This window comes from Herpailurus yagouaroundi, unplaced genomic scaffold (genome assembly GCF_014898765.1).
Source record: "Herpailurus yagouaroundi ecotype Mexico unplaced genomic scaffold, PumYag 162, whole genome shotgun sequence".
Lineage (NCBI taxonomy): Eukaryota > Metazoa > Chordata > Mammalia > Carnivora > Felidae > Herpailurus > Herpailurus yagouaroundi.
The window spans coordinates 75264819-75276089 of record NW_024412403.1 but is presented as its reverse complement, the minus strand read 5'-3'; the positions used below and the strand labels follow the sequence as shown (position 1 = coordinate 75276089).

Below are 11271 nucleotides of genomic sequence, written 5' to 3'. Positions count from 1 at the left end.
GTTGGCTGATGCTCACGAGCACTTTTCCGAGAGTGTGAGGAGGACGGTGGTGAAAGTCCTTGGCCTCTCCATCTCCATGACTGTACAACAAGGGCCCATCTCAAGGACTCGATGCTTTCAGTGGACTCACCAGGCTGTTAGCAACCAGTGAGGGCAAAGGAAAACCACAGACAGAAGCTTCTTGCCCACAGTCACTCAGGACAGCCCCACCTAGGATAGACCCACGTGGAATGGGGTTCAGAGGCAAAGCTCAAGCACCCCAGCTTCCTCTGGTCTCTCTAGATGTCTATTACTGGCCCCCGTGGACTGGACAGTCTCCCAGAGCAGAACCATTTCCAGTTTACTGCTGAATCTCCAGCACCAGGGACATGGTCTGGCACTTAGTGGCCACTCAGTAAACATAGGTTGAATGAATGAATGAATGAATGATCGCATGACCTCTCACCTCACTTGATACTATAGGACAGGTTAGTAGATGGCATTGCTTGCTTTGAGGCTCTCTGTGAACTTGCAATCCCATCAAAGTGAGGAACAGAAAGTTGAGATGTATAGAAAGATTTCAGCTCAACAAAGGGGGCTCATACTTCTCATTTGTTAGGAAAATTTCAGTTCCTGTTGGTTCATACAGGAGGCTTCTTTCAGAGAGCTGAGTTCCCTGGCAAGGGGCACGACCTAGAAGGGGCTGACTGTCTCCTGGGAAGGTTGCTATAGAAGGGGCCACGCTGGCTATAAAGAGAGACCAGATGTCTAGGTTTCCTTCTAATTCAAACTCTATGGCAAATGCAATTCCTGCTTGGGAGATATTATGCAAATTTGTCTCTTTCTCCCAAAAATATTCTTCAACCCCGAAGTCATTCCTCTGCTTATTAACACTCTCCTTTGAGGCAGTCAAATATGATTCAAGGGAACAGTTGGGTGTGTCCTTGAAGCAACCAGGGGAATGAGAGTCACCTCTTAAGAAAGCCTCCTTTGGGCACCCTGGACTGGTCTGGAATCCAAGAAGGGGAGTCCGATGGAACTGTCCCTGGTCTGCTCCACAGGTATCTGCCAGGCCTCACCCCCAGGAAGACATGCTGTAGAACGGGTGACTATTTTTTTTTAATTTTTTTTTAACGCTTATTTATTTTTGAGACAGAGAGGGACAGAGCATGAACAGGGGAGGGTCAGAGAGAGGGAGACACAGAATCCAAAGCAGGCTCCAGGCTCCGAGCTGTCAGTACAAAGCCCGACGCGGGGCTCGAACTCACGGATTGCGAGATCATGACCTGAGCCAAAGTCGGACACTCAACCGACTGAGCCACGCAGGCGCCCCGAACGGGTGACATTTTAAATAACGCACCAACTGATACTGCGTGGGCACCGGCCACTCCAAACCGATGTGGCACTGGAGACACAGAGTGGGGTCTGCAAGCATCCTGTATTCAGTTGTTGGGTCCTGGGGAGGTCCTGGATGGGGGCTGGGCAGTCAGTGCAGCAGCACGGAGGCACTTAGGAGCCTAAGAGTAGCAGCTCTGTAATAACGGGCACAGAAGTCTCTGAATGGTCTACGAACCAGAATGGCCATACCCAATGCATACCAGCTAGACACCGGCCCTGCTCTGAAACCACTTCTGAGCAGGGTGACCCTCTAGCAGAGGCTGCAGCCCGGTGCCTCCAAGCCACATTTTATGGAGTTCTTTTATTAGTCTCTCATGGAACCCATAGCCACATCATAAAATTAAACACCCCACTCTGTACACCAAGTCCACTGACTTCTTGAGCCCCGATTAGCACTGGGCTTTTCCCTCCGGGTGTTGTGTTACAGTAACATTATAACTGTCAGAAAAGGAACCTTTGCTGGGAGCGGTCAAATCCTTCAGACCACCTCGGCCGCGGCTGCGGCCACAGTGTGTCACCCTTTTTCTGAAGTCCCTTTGCCAGCTTCCTGTCAGCCTCTCTCTGCGTCTTTCATCCCTACCCCCCCTCCGTCTCTCCCTCTGGGTCCCTTCCCCTTCCCAAGGCCCTCCAGTGCTATAGAGCCCGGGGTGCTCAGATGCTTGCCTGGAGACGCCCGTCAGGGTAGCCCCAACTCACCCCTGAGGATAAATTTAGCGGGTGGGTGACATCCCAGATGGAGAGGTTATCTTTAGCCTGGCGGAGGTAAGGAGTCAGTCTGGGCCATGCGGGACCCAGCAGAGGGAGCGGGGAAGGAGGAAAGGAAACGCATACTAGACAGTCTACAATATAGCCGGGCTCAAGTGTATTCAGGTGGTAGAGAACTCAGGGTGATGGCGTGCTTCCTGAAACATGAGGCTGTTCCGGGAACACCCTGGAATAATGGCCTGTTTCATTCCGTCCATGAACGAGGAACAATTTTAATAGCAGAAAATATGGCTACATTATGGGCAGGCAGTATAAAACCACAAGCACACATGTTCTTTAAAAAAAAAAAAAAAAGCAACACACTCAGCAAGATCGGTGGTTTTCAAGCTTTCCCATTCATATGTTTACTACTTGTTCATTAGTTTGGTTGCCTGCAGGTGCTAAAGGTTTAAGAGTTAAGAAGAATGTACGGAAAAAAAAATTTACGTGGAAAACTTGCATTACCTGAATTAGGGAAAAGGCCACTGCCGTTCGGTTTTCAAGGTAGGACATGTCAATTCGCCTCAGGAATACCAAGGCATCAGCTTAGAAAGAAGCGGGATGCCTTCTTCTGAACTGTTCAAGAAAGATTCTAGACTCTTCCTTAGGGAGGTCCAAATAATGTTCCTTGTTATCATCCCAATATAAGAAATCCTTCCTTTTCACTCACGAAAATTTTTCCTGCTGTCATTCAGCAGGTGTACCATAACCTCTAGTTTGGCCTTCTTTGGTGAGCGGTTGATCAGAATCGTAGTGACTGTGAGGGGAAACCAAGGTCTCAGTTCGAACCTGAGCTGGAATTCTGACGTGTCTGGGCTTGTCTGACACAACTGCGGAGAGGCCCAGGGGCCGCCTGGGAGCTTGTTCTGTGGGAAGGGTGACCTGAGAGACCGGAACATAGTCCTCTCCACTGGAGGGGAAGAGCAATTAATTCTGAGTATCCCTTGGCCAAACATGCAGTGGACTCCTATCTGAGCCTTACAAGAGCAGCAGGACCGTACAGAAAAGCTGAGAAGACCATCGTGTTAGAGTTTTGGGAGAATTCAGAGAGCAGGTAGTGGAGCTTTGGGACTGCACTACCAGACTTCACACAGAGGGAAGGGAGACAGGCAAGGAACCTTCTTCCTCTTTCCCCAGAGCTTTGACTCCAGAATGCCTAGGGGTGCCCAAGTGTAACTTGAGTGGCCGGCAGGAACAGGTCCCAGGGGCTCCTAGGACAACTCAGAGGGGTTGTGCAGGGGGCTGGAAATGCTTTGCCGTGGGCACCCATAGGGTACAGTGCCACCAAGAAGACATCCGTCCTCAGACAGTGCGACCCGGGGGCACCCAGCTTACTGTGCCATGTACTTAAATAATTAAGTCACGTTTTGTCCTTTTCTTTTTTAGATGAAATGATGCCAGTTTGGTCAACCAGGCTGTTGTGGGCACCCTTTATTTTAACATTACATGAGTGCATTTAATTGAACGTTATATGAGTGCATTCAAGAAATGGGGGGTTGGGAAAGCCTCTGATCTCACAGATGCCCTGCTTATGCCTAGATAGATTTCCTCCTTATTCAGCTAGAAGTTACTTTATTCATCTCTGTGACTCTCTCTCCTAGCAGTATACAGCAGAGTAACCAACAAATGACAGGACATTTATCAATACTTTAAGGGGAGTCTTGGGGCGCCTGGGTGGCTCAGTCGGTTAAGCGGCCGACTTCGGCTCAGGTCATGATCTCGCGGTCCGTGAGTTCGAGCCCCGCGTCAGGCTTTGTGCTCACAGCTCAGAGCCTGGAGCCTGTTTCAGATTCTGTGTCTCCCTCTCTCTGACCCTCCTCCATTCATGCTCTGTCTCTCTGTCTCAAAAATAAAAACGTTAAAAAAAAAATTTTAAAAAAAGGGGAGTCTACCCAATAAATACTTTGCTGATCTCCATCGGGTCTACTTATGATCCCCCTAGAGCACAGTGGTACTTGCTAAAATGGCCTAACATTTCCTACCCATATCCAATCTGTGTCCAACCACATCTCCTTGGATCCTTTCTCCACTACCCTTGGACCAGACCTGCCTTTTTCAAGATAGCATTTGAGGTATCCAGATTTTATTATTACACCATTATTGCTATGCATCATCATAATGTACAAGACAAGTTCTCCAGTTCTCAAGGTCAGTGAACCCTAAAACCTCTTTTCCAGATCACCAACAACCCTAACACCATCACCATCGCCTGCAAAAGGCATGGAGGGTGTTCACAACAACCTTATTAGTTCCTCATAGAAAATACAAAAATATTGTATAATACATGGCATCTCGGGGAAAAGAAACTCTGAATGATGGCTGCCTCTGGGCTGGGCGATGATGAGCTAAGGAGTCTGCTTGGACCCTGGGGAATCATTTTAATATGTAAATCATGTGCACGTTTCCCATTTCCAATTAAAATGCTTTTAAAGCAAGTTCTAAACAAACAGAAATACAACGAAGAATAAGACACAGTCCCGACCCTCTGAGCAGTGACGCTGACAGGTGTCCACAGTTGACAACATACCCTTTGGAGTCAAATGTCCACACCGTGTCATTGGCCCTATGGAAAGCTGAACTGAAATCAAGAAGGATTATGCAATGATCCGTCTGGCTCTGGGCCCTGACAGTTCTTTCCTCATAGCTGGGGTGACAAGACTTCCTGCTATGCCCAGTCCCCGGGACTAATCCTGTTCCTAGGTTGGAGGGATTTTAAGGGACTTCGGGCTTAGGTGACGGACTCTGCCTTTGTATTCTCTAGGCCGAGGGTGGTTCAGACCTTCTCTGGTGGGGACACCCGTCGTCTCCATTTTTAGTTTGCTTGATCATGAAATCTATCAAGGTGTAAGCAGGGCATCCGTGAGATCAGAGGCTTTCCCACCCCCCCCCCCCCCCCATTTCTTGACCAAATGCAGTTACTAAGAACCTCTTATGTGCAGGATATTCAACCAGGCCTGAGGTGAAGTGAGTAAAGAGGGGAAGGAATAGACCAGTGCCCTCCAGAAGTTCACAGTCCAGTAATAAAGATGGATGGAGTCCAGAGTTGAGAGCTTTACTGCACATAGGCAAGTGTGACAGAAGAGAGAGGGAAAGATTGCTTTCGGTGACTAGCACGCCGGAGCTGGTGGGGTTTCAGTTGGCAGTAGATGGAGACCGCCGGATCCAGGCTGAGGCCTGGGAAGGTGATCCCATTTCACACAATATAAAGGCTCTGCACTTCCTTGGGGAGAACACAAAATGGAAGGTGAAAGGAGTCGCATCCTAGGAGCCTTTCTGTGGAAACTGCCTTCCTCTCATTATCACGTCTGTCTGGTGAACACCTAGGCTTCAAGTTCCATCCCTAATAACACCCCTGCCCCCAGAAAGCCCACTTGGGTTCCCCCAGGCAGTATTACTTGTCCCGGCTGCTGCACTCACCAGGCTCGCTGTCTGTTCTAGAAAGTCGGGGACATTTAGAGGCTGTGCACAGGCTGTGGTGGTGCCATGCTGCCAGGGTTCAAATCCTGGCTCAGCCATGGACTTCATGAGTCATCTTAAGCAAGTTGCTTACCCTCTCTGGGCCCCAGCTTCACCTTCTGTCAAATGGTGTAATAATGGCACCTCCCTCCCAAAGTCACCATGAGGATGGCGTAAGTTAGTGCTCCCAGAGCATCAGAACAGGGCCTGCCTTGGTGTCTGCTCTGGGCTACTTAGAGCCCCAGGCTGCAGTGACCCTTCACTGGACTGTCCTCGGGACCTCCAGGACCTGAGGTCCAGCCTCACGTCCAGAAATCTCTAATGAACCCTGCCGGCTTGGAGGGGTCCAGTAAAGCAGCTATGCAATTACTATCTTCCGAAAGGAGGAACAATACAGGGCCATAAAAGGGGGGAAAATGAGTCAAGTCCAAATGCAAACACAAAGCAACACCCACGAAATGATGGGGAAGGAACTTGCAAGGGTCAGTGTAGGGGCTGAGAATTTGCCAGCCTTAGGAAGAGAAATACTCCCGTCAGCCCGTTCCCTCTCGCAACAGGGCACCAAGCCTTTGGGAGCGAAGGATTCTGCCCTTTCCCTCCAGGCTACGCGCGCCGCGCCGCTCCCTCCCCCGCGGGCGTTCCCCCTCCCGCCCCCCTCCGTCCCGCCCCGCCCCCGCCTGGCCGGGGCCCTGACCTCCGCTCCCACGCGGACCCGCAGCCGACGGGCTGGCGGGCGGGGCAGGAAGAGGGAGACGCGGCTCCCGGCACCCGAGATCCTTAACTGCAGCTTCCAAAGCCCTGGCTGATCCTAATCAGTGTGGGAAAGGAGCGCGGGCCGGCCCGCCTGCCGCAGACGCCGCCTCTTTTCGTAAACTTTATCGCCGCGCACAGCCGCTGATAAAGCACCGTAAATAAGCAGGCGGCCGGAGTGTGCCGGGGCCGGGGCTGCCGGCGCACGCCCGCCTCGGCCCTGTGGCTCCCGGGGGAGATGAATCACGCGCAGAGTTGGAAGGAGTTCCGAGTTTTCCTCCTCTGCAGATCAGCGGCCATAAATAACCACGCATTCCTTCCCTGCCCAGAAACCCCCTCACCTTTTGTTTTATGGATTCAATAAAAAAGCCCAGGAGTTTTCCTTCTGGCTGCCGGGCCACCCTCCCCATCTCCGGGGAGGTGAGTGTGCTGGCCTGAGTTACCCTCCCGCCTCTGGTTCAGCTCCTTGGGCCTGGGCTGGGCCTGTACCTGCGTCTCCTTTATTTCAAATCCCCTTTGGCTCCTGCACAACCCAGAGGGGCTGGAGCAGGGCAGGGAGGGGCGACCTGCCGCCTCTAGGGGGTAGGTGATGAGAACCTGTTCCCCGGAAACTCACCTTGGACTTGTGTGCATGGTGAACTCGCTGAGGCCAAGTCATAGCAGGAGCCCTGGCCTCCGTGCTTGGCCCGCACCCGAGGATTTAAGGCAGAGAGAGTGCAATACCCTGGCTGCAAAGGACCCGAGGGACCCCCACCACTTACACTATAGCGTATTCCAAAGTGGAAGTGTCTTAGATGCTATTTGGCAGATCTCATGATCTGTATTCTTAAGTTCTTGAAATTTTGACTCGAGGGGGCCCCCTCAATTTGACCTGTGGCACAATTTGGAGACTGAAGTTGGAGGAAGACTGCAGGAACAGGGATGAATAGAGAAAGAGGGATGTGTAGAGTGTCCAGCTCACCAGCTCCGTCACAAGACCCTGGGCCCTTGCCGGGCTCTGCTACCACCTGGCTCAGGGCCCTCCTGCAGCCACTGACCCTGTGTGGGCCTCAGGTTCCCCATCTGTCCCCTGAGTGGATGGTACAAAAAGGATCCTCCAGGGGCGCCTGGGTGGTTCAGTCAGTTGAGCATCCTACTCTTGGTTTCAGCTCAGGTCATGATCTGAGGGTTTGTGAGTTTGAGCCCCACGTGGGGCTCTGTGCTGACAGCTCAGAGCCCGATTGGGCTTCTCTCTTTCCCTCTCTCTCTGCCCCTCCCCTACTCGCACGCACACCCGGGCGCTCTTTCTCCCTCAAAATACATAAACTTTATAAAAATAAAAAAAGCGGGCGCCTGGGTGGCTCAGTCAGTTGAGCGTCGGGACTTCGGCTCAGATCATGATCTCACAGCTTGTGGGTTCGAGCCCCGCATAGGGCTCTGTGCCAACAGCTCAGAGCCTGGAGCCTGCTTCAGATTCTGGGTCTCCCTCTCTCTCTACCCCTCCTCCGCTCATGCTGTGTCTCTCTCTGTCTCAAAAATAAATAAACATTAAAAAAAATTTTTTTTAAGATTTAAAAAAATAAAGGGATCCTCCAGCTTTCCTACTGTATAGGAAATAACATCCTGCTTATAAATCACTACATTTCTGAGGTGCCTTCTCACAGGCCCCTCTGAGAAACACTGTTTTGTCTCCTTGGAAGAAACCAGGGCATGGCCAGCTTCTGAAACTGACTTCTCGTTGGTGAGGTTAACATTGAACTTTACCCCTCATGGAAGTCACAGAGGTCCAGAGTCCCTCAGGCCAGAAGGGAGTCCACCTGTGAAGCAAAAAGCCATTTAAAAATAAAATCCTGCACACCCTAACAGCATTAGCTCGGTGCTTCTTGGGGCCCTCAGTGTAAGGGGCCCAGTGACTGTGGTTCTGCTTCAGGTGGGAGGGAGGCACTGGTTGGCTCGGAACATCTAATCTGGCAAAGACAACGTTTTCCCCCAGAAAAAATAGAGGCTAGGAGGAAAGGGGCCTCTGATGGCAGATCTAGAGACAGCAATCCCTGATGGCAGTCCTAACGAGGTTGCCTGGTGTAAAGTCTCCCTCAGAGTATGTGTGGGTGCGGAACCACCCCTCCAGCCACCACGGCTGAGAGGAGCTCACTCACCAAACAGAAACGGACAAAGGCCCGCTTCTTCCAGAACCCATTTCTGACACTACGACATGTCCCAAGGGAACGTGTGGCCCCAGACAGACTTCATATCCTGATCTCTGGACAGAAAGCCACTCAGTCTTGTTTCCCTCATTTGCATGATGTCAAAAAAAAAAAAAAATGAGTCACACTGAATTGTCATTTGTTAAGAAATTTTGGCAAGAGCCTCCCTACTGAGATTGGAGCTGATTTCTCAAAAAGGAATGCACAGGAACTCGAACCCTGATTTGTTATGTGAATGTGATCAATGTTTTAGGCCTCAGTTTTTCCATCTGTGAATCCTGACGTGGTTTAGGGTTTCTTTCCACTCTAGCCTACTGGGACTCTACCGTAGTCAGGACTCTCACAAGTAGAAGGAAGATTTTAAACTTTCCAGGACAGAGATGAGTTAGGGAAACTTATCTAACGTGACTCTTCCACAATTGTTCTTGCTTTCGATTTTGTCTGCTGTTGTGGAGGTCAGCAACCAAGGCCAAAAGGGAGGGAAATCAAAAAGATCCGGTTCCATGTCAAGATTGGGCTATTCTGCCAATCAGTATACAATAAAAGTGGCTCTGAACCTTTCACAACCACAGAACTTGGTAGAATTTGATGAAAATCACGTGCTCCTCTCTCCTTCCCCCAAATGCACATACAAATACATACTTGTCTTTGCAGCTCATGTCAGGGGTCCACAGACCCCGGAAGCCCCATCCACAGACCCTGTTAGGAAATATTAAATAATTCATTTAATAAATTATTGATCCTCTGTTTCTGTATCTGTAAAAAGGAAATACCATTCACCCCCAACCAGTGTCCTGAAAACAGAGGAGGATAAATAGAGCTGTGCTATTAAAACCTATGGGTTCTCCGCCTAGTAGCCATGTAATATTGATGCAATCCTATTACCATCATGTGCCATCGTCATTCTCTCTTCTGCTTCGTGGGATGTAAATTTCCGTGCAAGACAGCAGCAGTCCTGTCTTGTGAAATTCCCGAAGCAAACCCTTCTGGTAAGCCAGCACTATAAGTCTTCATACTTGCTTGTTAGAGACGTAACGGGTCCCCGTGGAGACCAAAGAGAAGGCTAGAGGTAGCGCTGCGGGGTAATAACCGCCGAGGTAGGAATGTCCCAAATGATCCCCTTGTGGCTTTAAAAGTCAATGTAACTTTCCAAAGAGTCTTTCTTTCTCTCAGAATATGTTGTAACATTAGAGAAATGAACTCACAGAAACAAAACCAAGGTTTAGGGGAAAAGCTCTTGATGAAGTGATCAGTCATATATTAAATAGAGTCAGTCCATTTGGTCCAAGGAGCCAAACCTCAATTTCCATATCAGCCATATAATGAAGGAATTAGATTAGGTTCTGTGGCTCTTCCTCTTTCTGGGTCTGCATATTCTTTGAGAATGGGATGTAAGCTGTGGCTCCCGGCAGAAAATATACACACGATGGACACCTACTCTCACATGCTTTGACTTACAATTTTGGGGCCTTGCAGAGCCCTGGCAGCCCGATTATGGAACACGAGATTCCTACCAGCTACACTCCCCCTCCCTCAGGCCTCTTCTGCCTCAGCTGTTGAAGGCTCTTGGGATCCACTGCTAAGTCCATCTGTGGCTTCGGGGCCAAGTCCTTGACCATTTCTCAGAGCCTCTGCAAACAGAGGAAGGAGCGAAGTTCTCTTCTGGTGGCTGCTGTGAAAATAGCCGTGCTTTAAACGCTCGGCGTGGGGTCTGTTTAGGAAGCAAAGCTCCGACAGCAGTCTCGCAGGCAAGAGCATAAAACTCTTAAGTCAACATGTTTTGTTTTGTTTCTTTCTTAGAAATGAGGAACGACGAGGGCTGGGGGACGAGCGCAGGATGAAGTGGAGGGTGTGGTCAGAACATGCAGACAGCACAGGGCTTGCAGAAGGGGTGCTAAGGATTTGGAGGAAGCCTGGATGAGCGGCGATCTTCCCTGGGTGGGAAGTTCTGCAGCTTCTAAACAGACAGAGGGGCTCCTCCTACAGCACCTATGGCCTGCCTTACTGTGGTTCAGAAATAGTCCCTGCCCCTCCCTGGGGTAAGATGATATTTCTCCTCCTCACTGACATCACCCTTGGTCACAGGGCTTGCCCTGGCTGGTGAAATGAGCAGAAGTGACAGCCATCACTTCCAGGCAGAAGATTCAAGAACCACCTTGAGGTGTCCCACACGCTTTTCTCCCTCTGCCACAAGACTGGCCCTATTCCAAATCCACCACCCCATCAGCCTGGTCCCAGAGTGAAGGTGACCTGGAGTGGACCTGCTGTGAGCCTGTCAGAAACTGCAGGAAGTGAGAGAAAAAAGGCACCTATAGTGGGTTGAATGGTAGCCCCCCAAAAGATATGTCTATATCCTAATGCCCCAAACCTATGAATGTGACCTGATTTGGAAAAAGGGTCTTTGCAGATGCAGTTAGATAACGTCACCCTGCTCTGCCCGCATGCGCTCTACAACCAATGACAAGCGCCCTCATCAAGATGAGGAGAAGCCAGAGGCAGAAATTGAATGATGCAGCCATAAACCAAAGAACGCCAGGAGTCACCAGAAGCTGAAAGAAGCAAGGGAGGGTCCTCCCCTAGAGCTCTTGGAGGGAGGCTGAGACCCTGCTGACATCACGACTTCAGAATCGTGGCCTCCAGAATTGTAAGAAGATAAATTTCTGTTGTTTCAAGCCACCCCGTTTGTAGTCATTTGTTACAGCCACCGTAGAACACGAATGCCCCACCTTGGCAAAATATCTTTTCTTCCTGAGTCCCTCCC

General features: G+C 50.4%; 1 long non-coding RNA gene across 1 annotated transcript; it reads right to left on the bottom strand.

Moving 5' to 3' along the window:
* Positions 1–4015: 4015 nt before the first annotated feature.
* Positions 4016–10127, bottom strand: LOC121036435 (uncharacterized). Its single transcript, XR_005793355.1, has 3 exons — positions 9153–10127; positions 8071–8123; positions 4016–5341 (listed from the first exon to the last, which is right to left on the bottom strand). It is a non-coding gene; the product is annotated as an uncharacterized LOC121036435 (long non-coding RNA).
* Between the last annotated feature and the right edge of the window lie 1144 nt (positions 10128–11271).